This window comes from Lissotriton helveticus, chromosome 2_1, assembly GCF_964261635.1.
Source record: "Lissotriton helveticus chromosome 2_1, aLisHel1.1, whole genome shotgun sequence".
In the NCBI taxonomy this organism is placed as follows: Eukaryota; Metazoa; Chordata; class Amphibia; order Caudata; family Salamandridae; genus Lissotriton; species Lissotriton helveticus.
This window is the reverse complement of record NC_136059.1, coordinates 529363403-529384197: the sequence shown is the minus strand read 5'-3', so window position 1 is coordinate 529384197 and position 20795 is coordinate 529363403.

Sequence of the window (20795 nt, the reverse complement as noted above, 5' to 3'; positions counted from 1 at the left end):
TCTGCCACCCAAGAAACAAGGACACGCGTCGCCGCTCGGATGCACCAAGATCCACGGTCCTAGGAAGACAGATGCCGCATCTAACCCCCTTTAGAGGCCACTGGGGGTGCTATTATGCAGCCCCGGGGCAACAGTGCTGCCTTTAGTTTTCAAGAGAAAGCGGCGCTGCGCCGTTCTGGGAATGTTTCCCACGTCGGATTCGCCCCTTCCTGCCAGTGCTTTAACAACACGGGGCTGGCAGAATCCAGCCCTGGTGGAACGCTTCTGTGGAAGCACCCCGAATGATAATAACAATAAATAATAATGCTCCCTTGGTGGAGGAGAGCGCGCGGCACTCGAGCAGGTGCCCGTGGCTGGTTTTGGGAGGGAGAACAGAGTCCACAACAATCCAATACCACAATAGCAGCAGCAGCACCACTGGCGGCAGGCAGACGCCGTCTATAGTGCAATGAATCTATTGCGCGTCCCGGTGAAGTCCATGGACCAATTTCATGGAGCGCTTGCATCCGCCTCCTGCCTCTGGTACACGGCTGCGGCACCCGGTCCGAGAGGCTGCTGCTTTGTCCCTGGAATGAATGGGTTCATTGGATTAAACTGCATGTCGGTCTGCTTGCAGTCAAGGTGTACTGGGAAAGGCAGCGCTAGGCGCAGCAGCGAGCTTGGCTCTGCTCTCAGCGCTCTGCTGCGGTGCTGCCATCCCATCCTCCGTGAATGTTGCTGCGTCTGGGGCATCGCGCCTGACTGAAGGGTAGTCGTCGTTCGAGTGTAGCTGCGCACAAAGGAGAGATGATATGGGGAAAGTTAAACATGAAAAGGGTGCTTGCTGCTCTATGGCCGATAAATGGAGAGAAAGGGGCGAGGGGGGTGGGGGCGGTAAAGGCAAGTCAGAGGCAAGAAACAACGGCACAAACAGGGGGGGCAGGAAAAACGGCACAAACGGGGGCAGGGGCACGAAGAACGGCACAAACAGGGGAGCAGAGGCTTACCTCATGTCCTGGTAGATGCTGCTCGACCAGCAAAATGGCGGCCGCAAGCTTCCGGCCATTTTCGGATTCGGGGGCGTGTATTTGGTGTTCTGAGTGATGGGTGACATCACAGGGCGAAAGAACACCAAAAACACGCCCCCGAATCCGAAAGAGACGGAGCTTGTTTCGAGGGACGCCTCTCTCCTCCAATGGCTGGCCTCTGTTTAGGAAGCCAGCCAATGGAGGAGAGATGAAGGACAGAGGCGGGTTCAAGCCCCGTACTCAAAATCATTAAATCTCCGACCAGAAGCTGGCAAGCCAGCATTTCCGGTCCTCGACCTAAAAAGGAGAGGTAAGTTTGAAAAGGATGTTTGGGAGTTCATAGAAGTCAGAAAGATTTGGGGTGAGTCAGAAAGAGGAAGGTTGGTCAAGGTTGAAGGAAGTATTGACTGAATTTAACTTATGCATACATATAAACACATAACAATTGGTAAGTTTTGGTACCTGGAGTAAACCCCTCCATATCAATCCCCATAGAAGTAGCAATATATACATATATTTACATGATGAGATGTGCACATTTATCTTGTGGTGAACCTTTTTTGTTTCAAATAATTGTAATTTACTTAAATATACATATATACACACGAAACGACTTAGAATTAAATGCTGCAGAATTATAATTGAGTATAGGTGTAAATTACTCCCAAGTGTGTTAAAATATAAACAATACCTGAAAGGTGGATTGACACACCTAGTAGTAATTAGTCATTAGTAGAAGTGAGAAAGTAATACTCCTCCGTGCTGTGTATACTAGAGTTGCTGGCATTATGTCTTACAGACAACTGCACCGTCAGGCCAGACCTTTAAAGGGGAGGTACGTATGTTCAATGCAGGTGGAAGTCACTAGCCATACATGCCTAAGCAGTGAAGGTGTTGAGAACACTTATGTGCCTGAAAGAAACATTAATGATGTTGGGGTAAGAGAACACGCAACCCCATGTGCTTCTCCAGACAAGGGCGCAGAAAAGCAATTATGGATTCAGACACTGTGGGGGGAGAACACTGTAGGTTCACTGTGCTGCTGCGATGTATTCCTCCGGTTGGAAACAGGCAGGGTGTACGGACGCATCCTCCCCGTCAATGTGTTTACAAATCCCAACTGGCTGTGCGTTCACTTCACACCAGAGGACACTTTGGCATGAGAGCATCCTCCTCTTCCAGTTGCCAACTTCACTCAAAAACAATAAGCCATTAATTAGACCCTCATAAGCTCCTTCAAGACCGGGCTTATGAAAACTACTGCATACGGGTTTCCTTAAACTAATTTGTAAAAATAAAGGTGGTGTTTTTACAACATTTGTTCTCTAGCTTGTCAGTGAAAAAGTAGATGTGAGAGATAATTATTATAGGTGCCAACCAACAAACAGTGAAGCTTTAAAAAAAAAAAAACACTGGTATATAGTTTATGGCCAAAGAATGCTTATTTGTCGGATTTAAGCAAGGGGCGTGTTTCTGCCAAAAGTACTTTGCACAGTAGAAACATTGTTCTATTTCGGATGCAGAAAATTGTTGAAAAGAGGCATGCACAAATGTACTACACAATTTATTTGAAGTGCACCATATTATAAAATCTTTCAGAGTCTGTTCCCAACTTTATGACTTTTCGTTTTGATCTCTTCTTTCAAAGTTTTTATATGGCTTAATGTATCAATATTCACAGCTTTTTCTATGTATCCCTTAATGCTGCACTTCTGCTTCTTCCAAACGCGGTGCATAACATATTTTATAACACGACTATCCTCTTTAATAGTAATTGATTTACCCACCTCAGAAGGATGGAAGACTGAGGCAGCCTGGTCAGGATTCTCGTGACCTGTAGACCGCCATGGATGGGGAGTGTCTGCCTGTCTGTCACGCTGTCAGAGGAGAGGTTATCACTGTATTTCGGAGCTCTCTGCGCCGTGATGCCTTCTGTTGCTTTATTCCTGTCACTTGCTTGTTTCTGTACAGCTAATCGAGGGTTCTACGCAGCTAAAGAGAGCGTATTCTTTTCTCCCCACCTGGGAATGCATACACATTGTGTATCACTCAGCAGTCTCATGGACAGTGGGTGATCCATTTCACTCAAGAAATGTGTCTGGCTGAGCACGGGCATTTCTGTTGCTATGTGTTGTCCAATGTATGTCTCAAGCTTTGCAATGAGGCACCCAGTACTAGTGTGCTGAATTGCTTGAACACACAAGTACCCTGCACAACCTAGTATATGTGTTTAACTGTGTTAGAGGTATGCGTGTGCCATTTAGGTTTGGTACCTGTTTGCTGCAGTGCAGGGGTCATTGGGTGGCACATGCAGTCCAGTGCCTGCAAAGAGGCTTACCAGTGTGATCAGCCGCTCACAATCTGCATATTTCTCCTTGCCCTGTAGGCTTTGATGGCCTATGCTGATGATTACCCACTATGAAGACCAGACACGAGATTCTGCTTCTGATGTTTATGTTATTGAATGAGTGCCTGATTTCAGGTGTCCTGTCTACGATGGAGGAGACACAAGCCTGGAACTCGGAATTCTGAACATATTTGACCTGTTCTGGGGCACCACGATATTAGACATGTCAGAGAGCAAGACGCCACCTACTGTTGAGGTAATGGAGGTCACCTCAAACCCAGAGCCCACATTTTTTATGTATTGTAATGTTATGTTATGTTATATGTTAGGCTATGTTATGTTATATAGAGCCAGGACTTGACACTGGAAACCAGTTTGTCAGGGAACCCACTATTCTCCATGAAACCCAGCAGAAACACAAGAGCACGCCGGGATAGAGGTGGTAGGTTTGCCTCATGTCAAGTTCAGCACTGGTAGCTAAGAGCGCTGGCCATTGATAGGCCGGTCTTTGTTTTGCTCTTACTGTTTCCAGGCAGAACACAGAGGGTCAGACCCCTGCCCTACCTCTCAGAACCGACAGAGACCAGAGTCGGAGTACCCTAAGGATCCTCCCTTATCCCCACACTTTTCTACATCTACATGGCCCCCCTTTCTACCATCGTCAGAAACCATGGGTACAACATCATCTCCTATGCCGATGACACCCGGCTCATCCTCTCCTTCACCCAAGAACCCAATATCACCAGGTACAACTTCCAAGAAGGGATGAAAGCTGTCGCAACCTGAATGAAGAGCAGCTGCTTGAAACTAAACTCAGATAAAACAGAAGTTCCCATCCTCGCTCTACCCCCTCAGCTTGGGACGGCACCTGGTGCCCCCCTCAGAAACCCACACACCACGACAGACCATGCACGTAACCTCGGCATCATGCTGGACTCATGGCTCATGATGAACCACCAGATCAATGCCGTCTCCTCAGCCTGTTTCAACATCCTTTGCATACGCAATAAAACATTCAAATGGATTCCCTCCGAATCCAGAAAAATGGTCACACACCAGCAGACTAGACTACGGCAACGCACTCTATGCCGGAATCAACGAAAAACTCTCCTGCAAGCTCCAGACCATTCAGAACGCCGCTGCCAGACTAATCCTTGACATACTCAGGCACAACCACATCACACAACACCGACGAGAGCTGCACTGGCTCCATGTCAAAAGAGGGGTAACTTTCAAGCTGCTCACGCACGCGTACAAGGCCCTTCACAACATCAAACCACAATACTTTAACAACCGTCTCTCCTTCCACGCCCCCAAGAGAAACCTCTGTTCACCAACAACGTTCTGGCTATCATCCCACGCTTCTATAGGAATAAAACAAGTGGAAGGGCCTTCAACCTTGCAGCCAAGACCTAGAACGACCTCCCCGTCCACCTCTGCCAAGCCCCAAACTGCTGCAGTTCAGGAAAGACCTCAAGACTTGGCTATTTAACGGAACTGCTCCTCCCCTCCCCCTTGTGCCCTGAGACCCTAACGGGTGAATGGTGCACTTTACAAAACCCTAATTGATTGATTGACTGATACAATAATCTTGTTGTCTGGTCTTTATTTTTAAGGCCCATTTTGTCTGTGCAGGCTACTCACAAACTTCATGGGTGCAGAGGGCTGGTCTGGGACAGGACGTGCTAATATTCACTGCCCGTGGAGATGTTTGCTTGCCATTGTCGCATCTTGAGAGACTCAACGTCTTCCTCCTGACTTCAAGGTGTGTGAGAAAAATCCCTTCCACAGGATGGAGCCCTTATTTCGGTGCTACAGTCATCCACTGACCATGAGACCACTGAGTGTTAGATTCCAAATTGTAACTTGATACGCATTGCACATGTTTCAAATGTATGTCTGCCATGGAGTGCCATTCTACCGGTCCACAAAGCGCATCAGCCCATCATCAGGGATACAAGGAACTACATAAATGTCAATACAATGCACTTTCTGTTCAATTGTTCAGACCGGTCTCCTGGGACCAACATCTGTCCAGTACATGACTGCTTGAGTCACTGCTGCGCCGCACCACCACCAAACCACAGTGCATGGTTGTCATAAAGCCTGTCTGCAGCAGGCCAAGGCTCTGCCCCTCGTCTGCTCTGGATTGGCCTCAGTCTTATGCTGGGCTTCATTTGCATACCTTTCACAATCCGGAGCTATTTGACTTTTGGGCGGTATTGTCTGTGGGAGATTAGGGTGATTGTCGGTTCTCGCAGGCCATTCTGACACACTGGTTTACGTTGGCAGGATATGCGATGCTGCACCTATACCTGTGTTCTACACAAAATAATGGAAACTCAGTTAATGTTTCCTAACCGGTCTCGTAAGACGTGCCCACCTCTGAAGACCAGCCACCGTTGGTGGTCTTTAATACAACAAATACAAACAAAGTAAGAAAGTCACATATATTGAGACGTCTTGTCACAATTCTTAGGCTAGTCCATAGGCCATAGAGAAGTCACGATATCAGAGGCAAATCATTCTCAGTATGGTTATAAATCCTTTTATTCATCGTTTTGTGTCTAGACGTCTCTATATATGAGTGTCAATTCCAGAGTTTGCCTTGGATGCTGGGATTTATAGTCCACATGTTATAATGGGATCAGAAGGAACACATACTCCACAGTCCTCGAAAAACCTAAAAAGAATATGCTACTTATGTACGGAACCGCAAAATGTGAGCGCTCAAGGGAGACACCTGAAAAACACCGACCCATCCATCATGAGACGTTTGCTGGGAAGCAGTTGAACTATCAGAGGCCAAGCACATTTCTGAAGATTGAATCCTCATTTCTTAACCCTTTCCTCTAAAATAGCCCATTTAGAAGATGATATGTGGCTAGGTAGGGAGGTTTTTGCACGTGATTACTGTGTCATACTGTGTTTACTTTCCAGTCCCTTTACCACATCCTGGAGTAAGCCTTAACTGCATGACAATTTACACATTTGGAGAGAGAAGCTTACAAAATGTTGCCCTTGCAAACACAGGAGTACACTTAAGAGTAAATATTGTTGTGCTTATATATATTATTGGTCGGAAATGCTAATACAAACAATAATAACGTTTGGTTGTTTGATGCCTTTAATTTTCTATTCTTTGCCCAGTTTATCGTATGTAAATAGCTTCGTTGCCATGATTACATACATGAACATTAGGAGCATCGCCCAGTGGCCTCTAAATTAACCCAGCACTCACACACCCGTGCACACTCACTCACCTGGAGTCAGGGCGTTATTGGACCGATAGCCAGGCATATTTCTAGGCGAACGTTTTGCAAATAATCATACCGCCCTACACCTTGGTACAAGGACCATACAGAGAGGTAATAATACTCTTGCTAAGATCCAGAAAAGTACTGTCCTTACAAGATGGCGTCCAGGCAACAACTTTCAAAGAACTGAAGGTTAACAGAAAGGGCCACTGAATGCCCCAGCAATATGTCCCCTAAAAATGTTGAGCTCACTGTAAATGCCTTCATAGACAAATACGTGGTTGCCGAATACATCTTCATTGCCATGTAGAGACTGCGTGTTAACTGGAGAAAGGATTAGCAGGAGGAAAGTGGTGAGCAAAATCAAAGGAAGCCGCCTGCAACTCCAATCTCAACATGATTTCCACTTTGCTGCACAGTGAGTTTTGCCACACCGGTAGACCCCAGAAAGCTCCAAAAATAATTGGTTGAGCAGTAACATTGAGAAGCAAGACAGATGCTGACTAATCAAGTTGCACATCCAGGCACATTTACTTTGCACCCATTACACCAACCATGGAGTTATGTATGTTTGTGTGTATTTATGTATGTATGTTTGTATGCATCTATGTATGCATGAAACGTATAGAGCGTGAGCCTAGTTACACAGCACCTGAAGCTTTTAATCAGCAACTTGTTTAAGTCCCCTAGCTTCCCTACCAAAAATGTAAGCATTGACAGAGGCACTGTGGGCAATGATTCCAAACATTACAGTGCCAATTGGCACCCAGAAAATGATACTGAGAAAAGCAGACATCTTTAAGAGCCGCAACGCCCTGGAACTAATATTTCCTTGGACAGCCAAAAACAATGGCCTCCACAAACCTTGAGGGGTCCTCACGTAACATTAATATCAGGCCTCTCGCTACAAACGCCACACGAAGGCTACATCAAAAAATGAATTCACCAACAAACGATCCCAGTGACACAACCTCAACGAACACAGAAAAACAAGGAACTGCAAGTAACTGCCAGGCTAGGCCCAGGATACACACACATCCACATTCCAGTATATCACCACATTCTCCTAGCCACACCTGCTCTCCCAAGCACCAGATCGCACTTGCATGGCAACGGAATACACATCTAGGTGTCATAGTGGATATTTTAGTGCAATGCTGGTTGAAGTGGTTGAGAGGTTTTGCATTTCAAATCGTTCCAGTGGAAGAGTATTTGGAGCCTTGGACTGAATACTATTTTCAAATCTTTACAGATATAATAGCACCTAGTGAATCCGACACTGAAGACTAAACTGTTAACAAACAACACTTGAAGCACTTTTGAGGAAAAATTACCTGGACCAGGATTAGATACTATAAATTAGACAACTGAGGAAATATAATACTTTTATTGGAGCAGCAAACACATCTCTCTATTCCAACATAATCTTACCTGCAAACAAATAATTTCAAGAACTATTTGAAATTCTAAAGGGACTATCACAAGCAGATCCAAATAGAAATCTACCTAGTGTTTCCCAAATTGTGTTTCACAATCTGTTGCAGTATTTCAAGGATAAGATTAATCTTAATATGAAATAGATTATCCCTCTATCATTTCGACCTGCAATTAACCTGTCTGACCCAACAGACAATATTCCAGCTTTGGTTACCTTCCAGGCTATTTCAATGGAGCTCTGAGACAAACTGTTGAGTCCTGTTTGGGCTTTATTCTCTAAGAATTTAAACTCCTTATTTTACACCTGATTAATTTACCTTTGCGTCCCAAACATACATTACGGTCTATCTCAAATATTCTTTCCAGTATTTCATAGATTAAGTTCAAGTTACGGACATCACATCCTTTTGTTACCAAGTGGCCCATACACACACTTGCCTTCCACTACACACCAGACTGCAACATTCTCACAATGCTGTTTGGAAAACTCTGCAGACATGTGTGTTTAGCTGAGCATAGAGTGAGAGAAGGATATGGGATTTTTTGGGCAAAAAGACCACAAACAGTTCTGTAGGACAGATTTCGTAGGAACAGGAAATTTACAGGCAGGATGGTAAATACATTGATTCGGGCCAGGAAGGCTGAAGCTCCTTAGATGGTTGACATCAGTGAGATCTTGGAGTGGCTGAGAGATAAGCCTCAGACCACGCTGCTGAGTGCCACAGCAAATTTAAAATTTAAGCTATATCATTGACAGCGGATAGAAGAGCTAAATACACAGTTGGATTCACAGCATGGCATAGTGAGGGAGAGAATGGAGACTTGCGAGACTACGCCTTTACAACCATGCGTAATGCATAGAATTTTTTAATTTTAGTATAACATTTTGTTTGATTCTGTAGGAAAATTGTGCACTGCTATTTAACAGGCGAACATCTGTGTCAGTTCTCATAAGGTTAATGTGGGTATAGGCATTCTCATTGTCAGCAACAATTTATATTGGATTTTTATAGTGAGTAAAATACACATTTTTGCTTTTCCAATACTTTACCCTAGGGAAATTCCACAGTCGTGATGGAGATCATCGTATGGTAAACCATAGGGAAAAGTTTAGAAAGTTTATTAAACTTGTAAAAAGTTAGTAAAGTTAGTAACATATTTGTGCCTTACATTTTACTGTTATTCAATTTATAGATTTATTTTGAATGCAGAACATATATTATATTATATTATTCATTAATTTAAATATATGAAATTCATCTAGAAATATTTTTCTAAAGTTTAAGTAAAAAAAATCTTACTTAAGTAAAAAAATAACTTTTTTTCATGTTTTATTATTTATTAAAAGTGATATGTAGAATTGATCAAAAGTATTTACATTATATTTTATTAAAATGTAATGTCACGTTACTTTTTACATCGAAACCGTGTAGAAATCTCCACCCTAACTGCAAAATTCATCCTATGGTAAAATAGAAAAATGCTTTTACCCGTGCTTTACCATACGGAGATCTGCACTCACAGAGAAAATTAAAACCGTTTATTCAGTTTGGTAAAAATGTGTTAAGATATCATTTTTGTTAATCATTAATGTCAATTATTTTGTCATATTTATTTTAACTGTAGTAATTAAAACAAAATGCTACAGCGCTATTTACTACATTTTGAATTAAAAATGATATTATTTCAAATGAATTAAATTACACTAAAATTATTTCTCAAGATTCACTCAAAGTAAAGTGTTATATATTATGCATTATTAATCATTAAAAGTGATGTATGCAATTAATTTATCACATTTAATACAATTAATTGTTACATTAATGTTCAAATGCATAAAGACGATTACAATATTTTATAATTAAATAAAAAAGTAGTATAAGCTTACATTATTTTCTAGAGGCAGTATTTTTAAGACTCTAAGGGCCCGATGTAGGTAATCCCAGATTGCCGATTCTTAAATACCGAATCATACCGATTCGGTATTTAAGAACTGGCAATCGGGATGTAGGTAATTTTATCGATTTAATTACCGAATCGGTATGAATCGGTAATTACCAAATCGGTATTTACCGATTCGGTAATTGCCATTCATTCCTATGGGCCTAGGCCTACCGATTCGGTAATTGGGGGAAACATTGAAGGGTGGCAGGGTGTCACTTTGATACCCTGTTGCACCCCTCAATTGTGCATGAGTGCACATGTTGCAGACATACATGCCCTTAGGGCATGTATGTCTGCAACATGGCACTGTTTAAAAGCAAAAAAAATGCTTTTTAAAGGGTTTTCATAATTTACCACCAACTTCTAGTTGGTGGTAAATTAAGAATTCTTAAACCCCTGAAGCACTGATTGCAGTGCTACCTACATGTCAAAATACAGATTCGGTAATTATACCGATTCGGTATTTTACCGATTCGGTAAAATTACAGAATCTGTATTTTAACATGCCCCTACATCCCAAACTCCAAAAAGGGCCCGATGTAGGTAATCCCAGATTACCGATTCTTAAATACCGAATCATACCGATTCGGTATTTAAGAACTGGCAATCGGGATGTAGGTAATTTTACCGATGTAATTACCGAATCGGTATGAATCGGTAATTACCGAATCGGTATCCGATTCGGTAATTGCCATTCATTCCAATGGGCCTAGGCCCATAGGAATGAATGGCAATTACCGAATCGGTAAATACCGATTTGGTAATTGGGGGAAACATTGAAGGGTGGCAGGGTGGCACTTTGACACCCTGTTGCACCCCTCAATTGTGCATGGGTGCACATGTTGCAGACATACATACCGAATCTGTGTTTTAACATGCCCCTACATCCCAAACTCCAAATACCGGTCGGTAACGGGCGAAATTGGCCGTTACCGACCGGTATTTGCCTTCCTACATCTGGCCCTATAGGCCCAATTACATGCGTGGATCCGAGGACCACCAGGATCATGGTGGCGCGGATCCACCCGGCCCACACCAGCAGCCGCCTGCTCCATTAGGCGTTCGGCAGTCGGACCACTCTGGGACCGCCTGCGCCACCAGGGAACCCCTTTCTCTGGCATTGGAGTGGGAATCAGAGGCTGCATATTTTAAGTTTCCTCTCCTCCAGGGTTTACATGGAGGTTCTTCCTCCGTGTAAACCCCGGAGAAGTGGAAACAAAGGGGGACCTACAAGGCCCCTCTGTGCCTCAACCGCATGTGGATGCACACAGGGGGGCATAACATGTGCCCCCCTGTGTGTATGCTCATAGGTTCCTGCACGGCATTTGCCTTCCTACATCTGGCCCTATGGGCCCAATTACATGCGTGGATCCGAGGACCACCAGGATTATGGTGGCGCGGATCTACCCAGCCCCGCACCAGCAGCTGCCTGCTCCATTAGGCGTTCGGCGGTCGGACCACTCTGGGACCGCGTGCTCCACCAGGGAACCCCATTCTCTGGCATTGGAGTGGGAATCAGAGGCTGCATATTTTGAGTTTCCTCTCCTCCAGGGTTTACATGGAGGTTCTTCCTCCGTGTAAACCCCGGAGAAGTGGAAACAAAGGGGGACCTACAAGGTCCCTCTGTGCCTCAACCGCATGTGGATGCACATAGGGGGGCATAACATGTGCCCCCCTGTGTGTATGCTCATAGGTTCCTGCACGGCATGGACTTTCGAGTCCATGCCATGCAGGAACCTTGTAGTGCAGTCCCATTGCGGTGCCTTTTTCACAGGTACCACCAACCTTTAAAGGAGGCACCACCATAGGACCTCCACGTCGCACGCCTGCCAGACTACTTAAAAGTTGTAATCAGGCGGACAGGTGGCGGTGACTTTTGGCAAAGTGGTGGCACATCTATTAGCACCGCTGCGGCAACGCTCCACCAAAAGCCAGAATCGGGGCCTAAATCCATTCAATTCTATGGGAGGGTGTTGAAGTACTAGTGGTTGGCCATGTGTGGTGCTGTACTTACTCCAGTCTGGGCTGTAGTACTTTACTACAGTTTTGATTCCCTTTTTGCCATTTTGTGAATAGCAATGTGCTAACTCTTTTGTTAGAGGGTAGGCATCCTTACCTAAATCCCTCCCTGATCCTCCCTCAACATCTCTTTCAATCAATCAATCAACAGATTTGTAGAGCACTACTTGTCACCCGTCAGGGTATCCAGGCACTGGCAGGGTCCAATTGATTAGCTGAAAAGCCAGGTCTTCAGAACCCTTTGGAACTCTGGAACAGATGATGAGGTCCGTAGATGAAAGGGTAGCTCGTTCCATGCCTTTGCTGTTAGGTAGGAGAAGGAGTGACCTTTGCATCTGCTGCTTCAGATTAGGGTTAGAGAAAGGGAAGCGGAGCAAAGGTGTCTGGTGGGTTGATGGAAGTTCAGGTGATGCTACAAGTAGGCAGGTCTGCAGTTGTGTAGGGCCTTGTATGCATGAGCTTGAACTGGCATCTTTTCTGGACAGGGAGCCAGTGGAGTTCCCTGAGGTAGGAGGTGATGTGGGTTCATTTAGGGAGATCCAGTATGAGTCTGGGTTTGGCGTTCTGTATGGTCTGCAGTGGTTGGAGTATCCCTGCAATGAGAGCTTTGCCATAGTCCAGTAGGCTGGAGATAAGGGCCTGGGTGATGGTGCGTCTTGAGCTTTTGCTCATCCCTATTTCCCCACTTTAGTAGTAAGTCTTACTCATATTCTATCCTCTCTGTCACATTTACTATTAAAATGTACACTCACATGGGTGGAGTCTCAGCACTCAGCGAGGAGATCTTGGCACAGATAAGATAAGAGAGGTGGAGTCACAAACTCTGCACATAGGTTTATGAATAGCGTTTTGTAGTACATGTTGCAATACACAACATGCTGAATATGAATGTTAACAATAATAAAGTGCACAGTTACTCTGGAGAGTGTTCCAGCTCCAAAAGACAGACAAACATTGCAGTACAAGGCACAATATACAGATGTAAAGAGCCAGATATTCAGTAGCATATGAAAGTACAGTTCATTATTGATACTGCAAAGATTGATTGGAATTTGGTTCCAGGCTTGGGCCACCAAGAAGAAAGAGACACTTTTTTTAGGACTTGACTTTCAGAATGACTGCTAAAAGCGCATCCTCTGAAAGATGCATATTTATTGGTCAATAGTAAATAAACCTGTCAGATAGGTATTGTGGACCAATGTTTTAAACAGTATTGTTTTCTTGATCAGAAGCTAGTTAAGTGCCTGGAGAGATAGATTTGTAGAAAGGAATTTTAATCAAAAGCCAAGCCGCCGCATTCTGTACCACCTGCACCTATTTGAATAAACAACCTGGAAACGCCTAAATACAAGACTTTTGATTAGTTCAATCTAGACATAATAAGTGACTGGACAGAGGTTTTATGGGAATGGAGCAGGAGAAAAAAAGATTTTTACCAAGGTCCGTAACAGAGCAAAGCAGGATTCAACCACAATGGGCACCTGGGGCTGGAAAGAAAACTGCTGATTGAACTTCACTCCCAGGTTCGTAGCTAATGTAGAAGGTGGAAGTGAGGCGGCAGAGTCGGTTGACAAACATTCTCCAATCACTCAGATGGAGAACACCGAAACAATAACATTTTAGTCTTAGCGGAAGTGCATTGAAGGTTGCTAGGACACATCCAGTTCATGACCGCCATCAGGCAATGCATAAAAATGCTCTGGACCCCTGACTAACCATTCTCAATGGGAAAAGCAGCTGTGTGTCATCAGGGTGTAATGTGGTGGTCAGTTCAGCGGATCACTGACAGATTAGAGTAATGGAACTGATAAATTGAAATCCTGAAGAGATCCTTTGATGTAGGCATTTTTTATGTACTTATAATGCAGTTTGTGAATAGGCCTCTTTCTGTTAAGAGCTCATTAAATACTTCATGAACATGGTACTCTTCTCCAATGATTGTCTTCTAGGTGACTACAGTCTGCAGCAGAACAAATACCTGTACTAATCAGTAGTCACACTAATGGAATTCCTTAATTAAATGGCCTCCTTTAACACAACCTGAAAAATACCCACAGCAAAGTATCTCTATAAGATTTCAATATAGCTGTTCCATTGTGTGTGGCCAGCTGAACTGACCACCTCATTATCATTTCCTCTTGGACTTTCCGTATTTCAATTATCAGAAACAGGGAAAATCCACTTACTTATGGACTATGGCCACAACAAATATCTCCCCAGATGCTCTCAGCTCCTAACGCCAACTCTCTTCTCTCCAAAAAGGAAATCACAGATGACATCTAAGTATAAAGGGACCACTACAATACCATTTTATCTAATATAGTCAACATCCTTGCTCCCTTACGAAGGCAAGTTTTAAAGGCTAACAGCTCCTTAAGATGTCACTCTGCTGATCTTCTGAAATAAATCTCTGTGCATTATAGAATGTCATCAAAATCCAGAATTCCTCTTCAGAACCTCCAGCAAGTACTTCAAATACAAACCTATAGAATCAAAGCACTGCCCTAAGTAATTATTTTAGGTACGCAACATCCAAATATGGAATACAAAACATCGCCCACACCACCGACCAACAGTATAGCGAATATAAAAGAAGAAAGTTTGTCAAAAGCCTCATTCCCTGCGGATAGTCATCTAAAGACTGAAGAAAGCAACTAGACTTCATTCTCCATTCTGAAGCCTATCACAGCTTGCTACAGTCTGTTCCCTCTCCTTGTAACAAAAGCCTCAGCACAAGCCCTCACTCCTCATGCACTCACCATCACAAGAACTTATTTCTCACTACGTATTCGACCCACAACTCTAAAAAGTGAGTCGCTCCCTAAGAAATCTGAAAGTGAGCCCCATTCATAGGTGTCAGATAAACTGGCTTATGTAAAACTCTGGACCTGATTGTGCTATTGCCATTCATAATGGCTACCACATTTTGAAACAAAATAGGCCTTCATGTTCCCAGTATTTTGTTGCCATCATTAGAAGGTGCTTTTTTACAATCACTACCTTCTGCGTAGACAGCTCTGTTAAAGCAGATTATCTCTCACTTAATTTGAGTTTAAACCCTTATCTGAACATTATATTGTGACTTCTCTATCATCCTCCTTGACCCATTGCCACTTTTGTCAACTCTTTTCTAGAAGTTATCACTCCAGTTTATCTCAAATGTGATTGCGTCTTAGTACTTGGCAACTTCAATGTTTGGATTGATAATTTTACTGACAAATCCATTAATGATCTGAACACATCATTTTAGCCCTAAATGTACCCCAATTAGCCAGCCACATCTTTCACCTACTACTTGACCAACACTGCTCACTCACTGCTCCCTGAACTGATCATTTGACTATTTTCTTCAGTATCCTAGCACTTTCTACCTCTCCTCTCAATACACACATGCAGTGCTTAAAAGTAATTGGTATAAGCTTGGTGTTGCTCAAGCTTCTGGTCTTCTTGCTTCCTCTGCTCCTGTCATCAATCAGTATCTGGTCTTGATACCCAGGGCATGAAAGTAAAATTTTCTCTGGAAGGACTGCAGCACTTATTGTGCTACCATGAGTGTAACAAAGCAAAGCAAGACATTCAAATTGCCATTGCCACCTGCAATGCAGTTTTCAAATTGCTAACTCGACTTTGCAATTTAAGCTAATGACAATGTCCAGACCTTTCTTTTTAATATGTACAATGCACCCCTAAGGTTGGCCAATTGAGCCCTATGGCAGGGAGCGGCATATTTTTTGTAAATGTCCAAATCGTCATTTCTACAGTAGAAAGTAGTAACCCCATTGGTGAGTACATGGATTATTGCTGACTACTCAGGCGTGCTAACTTTTGAATGGGACTAGTAACATCGGTGCTTCAAGATATCAGAGGAATCATTTCATTAACCCCAACTTGAAGCCCAAATCGATTTGAATGGAATTTTTGAGTAAATGGCAACTTTTAGAAATTTCTGGCCAAGAGACAGTCTGATGCTCTCCTCTGGAGAAATGTGAATCACTACCAGGAAGAACAACAAAGGGTTTGCCATTGAAAAAGGTGTTACCGCTCCATGGCAGGAAGGCCGTACACGGTGTGAGCCCAAAAGACGAGCTTCAATGGTAAATCCTGCATTTGAAGACCAAATTATTGACACACACGAGAAGGGCTGATCCTCTGTTCTGTAGACAGGTTGGTGTTGGGGACAGAGAGAGGGAAACAGTTGTCAGGCAAGTTTTCCATGGGTGTGTAGCCCTCTGGTAGGATTGGCTATCAAGATCCCCACCCCGAGAGAGAGGGTTCTGTCATCTTCAGAATGGACAGAATATTGCACTATGGGATAGCTAGATGTCATACTTCGCAGGAAGTCATGATCAAGCGGAGGGGCAACCTGGTAGCCTATTGGCTTGTAGTCATCATATCCTGAGTGCAAACTATGGGCTTAAAGGTGGCACCCCTCAAGACTTAAGATCATGTCTGCCCTGAAGACAGGGCCAAAGCAGGACTGATGTGCTATTCCCAAAGCCTGGCAAAGAGAGACTGCACTTTCGTCTGGATTCCTGTTGCTAATCCTTGGGCTGACAAAGAGAGAACTATGCCTATGGCGAACTGCTCATGGAAAAGTCAATAAATACCCTCATACAGAAAAGGTGAGTCCAAGAGCCAGTTGGTTGACTTCTGTTACAGCTCCAGGGCCACAAAAGCTAAAGAAGCCTGCCTTGTTGAGTTGGTAGCCACAATTGCTTGACCTCCCCTGACCGCTTAAATGCAGGCTTGCAAACCAACACTCAACGCTTACAATTTACACGCACGTGTGCTGGATCTGGGAGAGTTCAAATCAACAAACAGAAAATGGCCTGCATGTGGGGACAAATCTATATCTATACTTTCCAAAAACCAACCTCTAGGTTAACAATTTCTTATTGGACAACACTTATTTGACATCATTAATTTCTAAACATTCTTCTAACAACCCTCTTCCTTAATATAAAGAATGCGAAAAACGTTGCTATTAAACCCTTGAGCCAAAAAGGTGTACAGTATTGTAATTCTTTTATAATACCTTATTGATTTTAAATCATTTTTGTACACACACATTTACATATACGAAATCATCTTTTAAAAACATATAATTTCCACACACAATATTCTCCTTGTCTCTCTTTATTTTAATTTTGAAAAACGATGGTAAGTGCTATATGTCCTCTTCTTATCCACCATCAAGTAGGGCAGATAAAGAAAAAGAAAATCTCTTGAGAAACAGTCTCTCCAAATATAGCCTTAAATTCCTCATTTGTGTTGTTGTTTACATCACATTTATGATCATAATGTTGATCCACAAAAAAAGTAGTTGCACTTTGGCCCTGAATGTTTTTTGGCCTCCACAGGACCACAGAAAAACAAGAGCAATTTCTCGCCCACTGGTGACGTAAATCTTAGTACATCTCGAACTGCAAGTCATTCAAATTCCTCCTTAAAAATCGTGTCACCTGAGGAGATCACTCAACTACTGTCTTGTGGGATCCCCTTCTGTGCCAAGCGTTCACAGTAATATCCTCTGTGTGGGTTGCCTGTGGAGAGCACAGTGTGCAGAGCATACACCCTACTGCCGGGGTGAAACAGAGTATTTCCCTGCACTTTGTGGTATAGTGGAGGTAAATGGGCAAACCTGGGGACCCAGGAGAGTTGTCAAGGTGAAGTTTGGTTGCCCATGATGGACACTAGGATCAGCCAGAACCACTGGTTTTGCTGTAACCAGAGACCAGTAGGCCAGTGGCAACTGTTTTTTGGCTGAACTTCACCTGGAATTTGAGGAACATCGTACCCTGTGGCCAGTCATCCCACCATGTCCGAGGACTGGCCCCAAAAAGACCCCCACTAACTGAAGAGCATCCTCAACATCTTCAGCATCTCTTACATCAGGACCACTCCATTGAAGTCTATGACAGTTTGCTACTAGAAGCTGGAATTGGACAGGAGACTGCTTTGACTGCAATTTAACTGTCCTATAAAGCCTTATTGGCCCCTTTGGCTCACTCCCTACTTGAGTTGGTCACCCAAAGTAGGCCAGAGTCACTGCACATAACTTTGGAATTATTTTTAAAAATTCTCAAAGTAACCGCTAATTACAGTAGTTGCCAGTGCTAGCTCACGATTCAGTGAAAAGCAATTATTTACTATTTACCTAATAATTTATGTCTCTGGAATCCTCTGTTGGATTTTGTTGGTTTTGGTGTCTAAAAACTCATAAAAATTAAATTCTATTTTTATAAATTGGGGATGAATCTCCTTGTCTGGTGTTTCTTTATTTTCAACTGTTTTGGTTCTTCTAAATGCTTAGCACGTATTCCTGAGTTGAAGCCTCACTGCTTGAAACCACAGCTACCAAGGTTAAGATAAGGGTTTTGCAGTGGCTCATCGGTTTTGAACTGGAAGGATACCCTTAGAACAATAATACTATGTTCAGGCTAACTTTAAAACTTTGGAAGAATGCTGTAAAGCACAGCAGACATGCAATTTGTGAAACATTTCTCTTTGTTAGCTCCTGTCTCAATGAGACATTGGGCCACATCTATCAAACATTTTTTGAGTTTGCAAACAAACCGATTCTCAGCATAGCCCATTTGCGAACGCCAAAAATGCTTTTCACATGTAACAAACCCTATTTTGCGATTCGGTAACCTGTTACCTAATTGCAAAATGGGTTTGCAATTTAGTATTTGGACGGGGTGTGTTTATGGTGTCCCTTCCAAATACGGAATCGTAATGGTATGTATAAATGTTTTGTGAGCGTGAATGCGGTCTCAAAACATTCGCAATTTACCACCAACTTCAAGTTGGTGATGACCCATTCGCAAACGGGAAGATGTACACAAGGGACCCCTTCCCCTTTGTAAATGCATCCAAAAACATATTTTAAGTCCTATGGACCTCTGTATGCTCTTAAAAAATGAAAGGTAAACTTTTCACTTTGTACAGCATCTCGTTTTCATTGAAGAAAAACCGGCTGCTTTACAAAAAAAAGATTGCTTTATTTAAATGCAATCACAGACATGGTGATCTGCTGACCCCAGCAAGCCACCATTCCAGTGATTTTAGCGATTGCTAGGGGGTCACAAATTGTGACCTATCTCATTAATAATAATAAGGTAGGTCGATTTGTGACCCCCTAGGAAACGCTAAAGGAAACTCCTGGAGTTTCATACATTTGTAATAGCAATTACCTAATTGTGATTCTCTGAAAATTGCAATTAGGTAATCGCTATTACAAATGTTGATACTTGTGATTCTCTGAATATTGCAATTAGGTAATCGCTATTACAAATGTTGATACATGTGGCCCATTATTTTTTGGCACAGAGCTCTTACTACCAATTTTGGCAGATGGGGCTTTGTATCAAAAACCATGGGTAGTAACATGGAAACCACTTATGAGACTTCCACTTGATGCAAAATAATGCAAAGCAGCATTATTTTGTATTACTTTTAGAGCTGCTTTCCAGTGTAAAAAATATCTTGGGAAAGAAATACTCTATCACAATTTTGCGCTGGTTTCTGATGAGTTTATGTGACTTTGCACTGATGCAAAGTCTTGATAAATCTGTCCCAAAGAGTGCCTCCGCTTCTCCTATTTATGTACAATTACACACCTAGGCTCAAAAATAGCACTGTACACATAATGTCTCACATCATGGAGTACTTAATAACAGTCAGGTTCTTTGTGTGAATAGCTATTTAAGGTTTCGCCTACAGACAGCTTTTAGGTGTCTGTCAAAAAACCTAATGTGGATCATACCAAATCTTTAGAGTGGGCTTTAGATCAGTCCATTCCTTATTATTGATTGGCTTTCATGTCAATCTCATTTGCTTATTTCTTATTCAATGGATTTCCTTCCTCTTCTTGTGTCTGTCTCTACGCGGAGAGCACGCTGCTCTTTAGACATTATTCACGGTCTTCCAACAAGATTAGAATAACCTACAAAACATTCACATGCATGTAGATCCCCTTTACATATTTTCATAAGACCACACCAAATAATTGATCAAATGTGTGATTTTCAACATCCAGACCACCATCACTTTAGCCACAATAGTTATTAGCCACAATAGTTATTCCTCTCGAATCACCATGCACCATGTCACAGGGCCTACATAATACCCTATGCCTCCTTCTTCGGCTCTCTCGTCTTAATAGGCATGCAGCATTTTTATATTTGTACTGAACCAATGTTATGCTATGTGCTTCTTAGGTACACAATGCATCATGGCCCTCTACCGAAGAATGCAGTTGAAAATTACACTAATTCTTCTCGTTCATAGTGTGGTTCGCCATCTTCCCCACCTATAATGTTTTTCTGGCGTCCCCTAGATTATGAAATCACCTTCATTCACACGATTAGTTCAAGCTGCGCAATGATCTTTACCTAGTTTTGGTTTACTTTCTTCCTGAAGCTTCTCATTGCCAGAAATAATACTAAAAATGGATTACCTCTTCCTTGCTAAATCAGCTTTATTGTGTTCATTGTGGTATTCTGTGTGTCAGGATGGCCCAAACCTCATGTCTTGTTGTTGACATATTTATCATCCATTTGGCCACATTTAACTCACCATAATAAGTCTTAGGGGCCTCCAACAATAGTTGATTTTACTACAAAACAGGTGATTAAGGTCCCTTTTCCTAGGTCCAGTGCCAACCTTGTGTAAGGACAAGTCCTTTTCTTCTTCAACCGTGGATCCGCTACTACTCGGCAGAGCACAGCTGCAGACATAAAACCAGCTGCAGCGGTGCCGCAGGCCCTGCAGGGTTTCCTC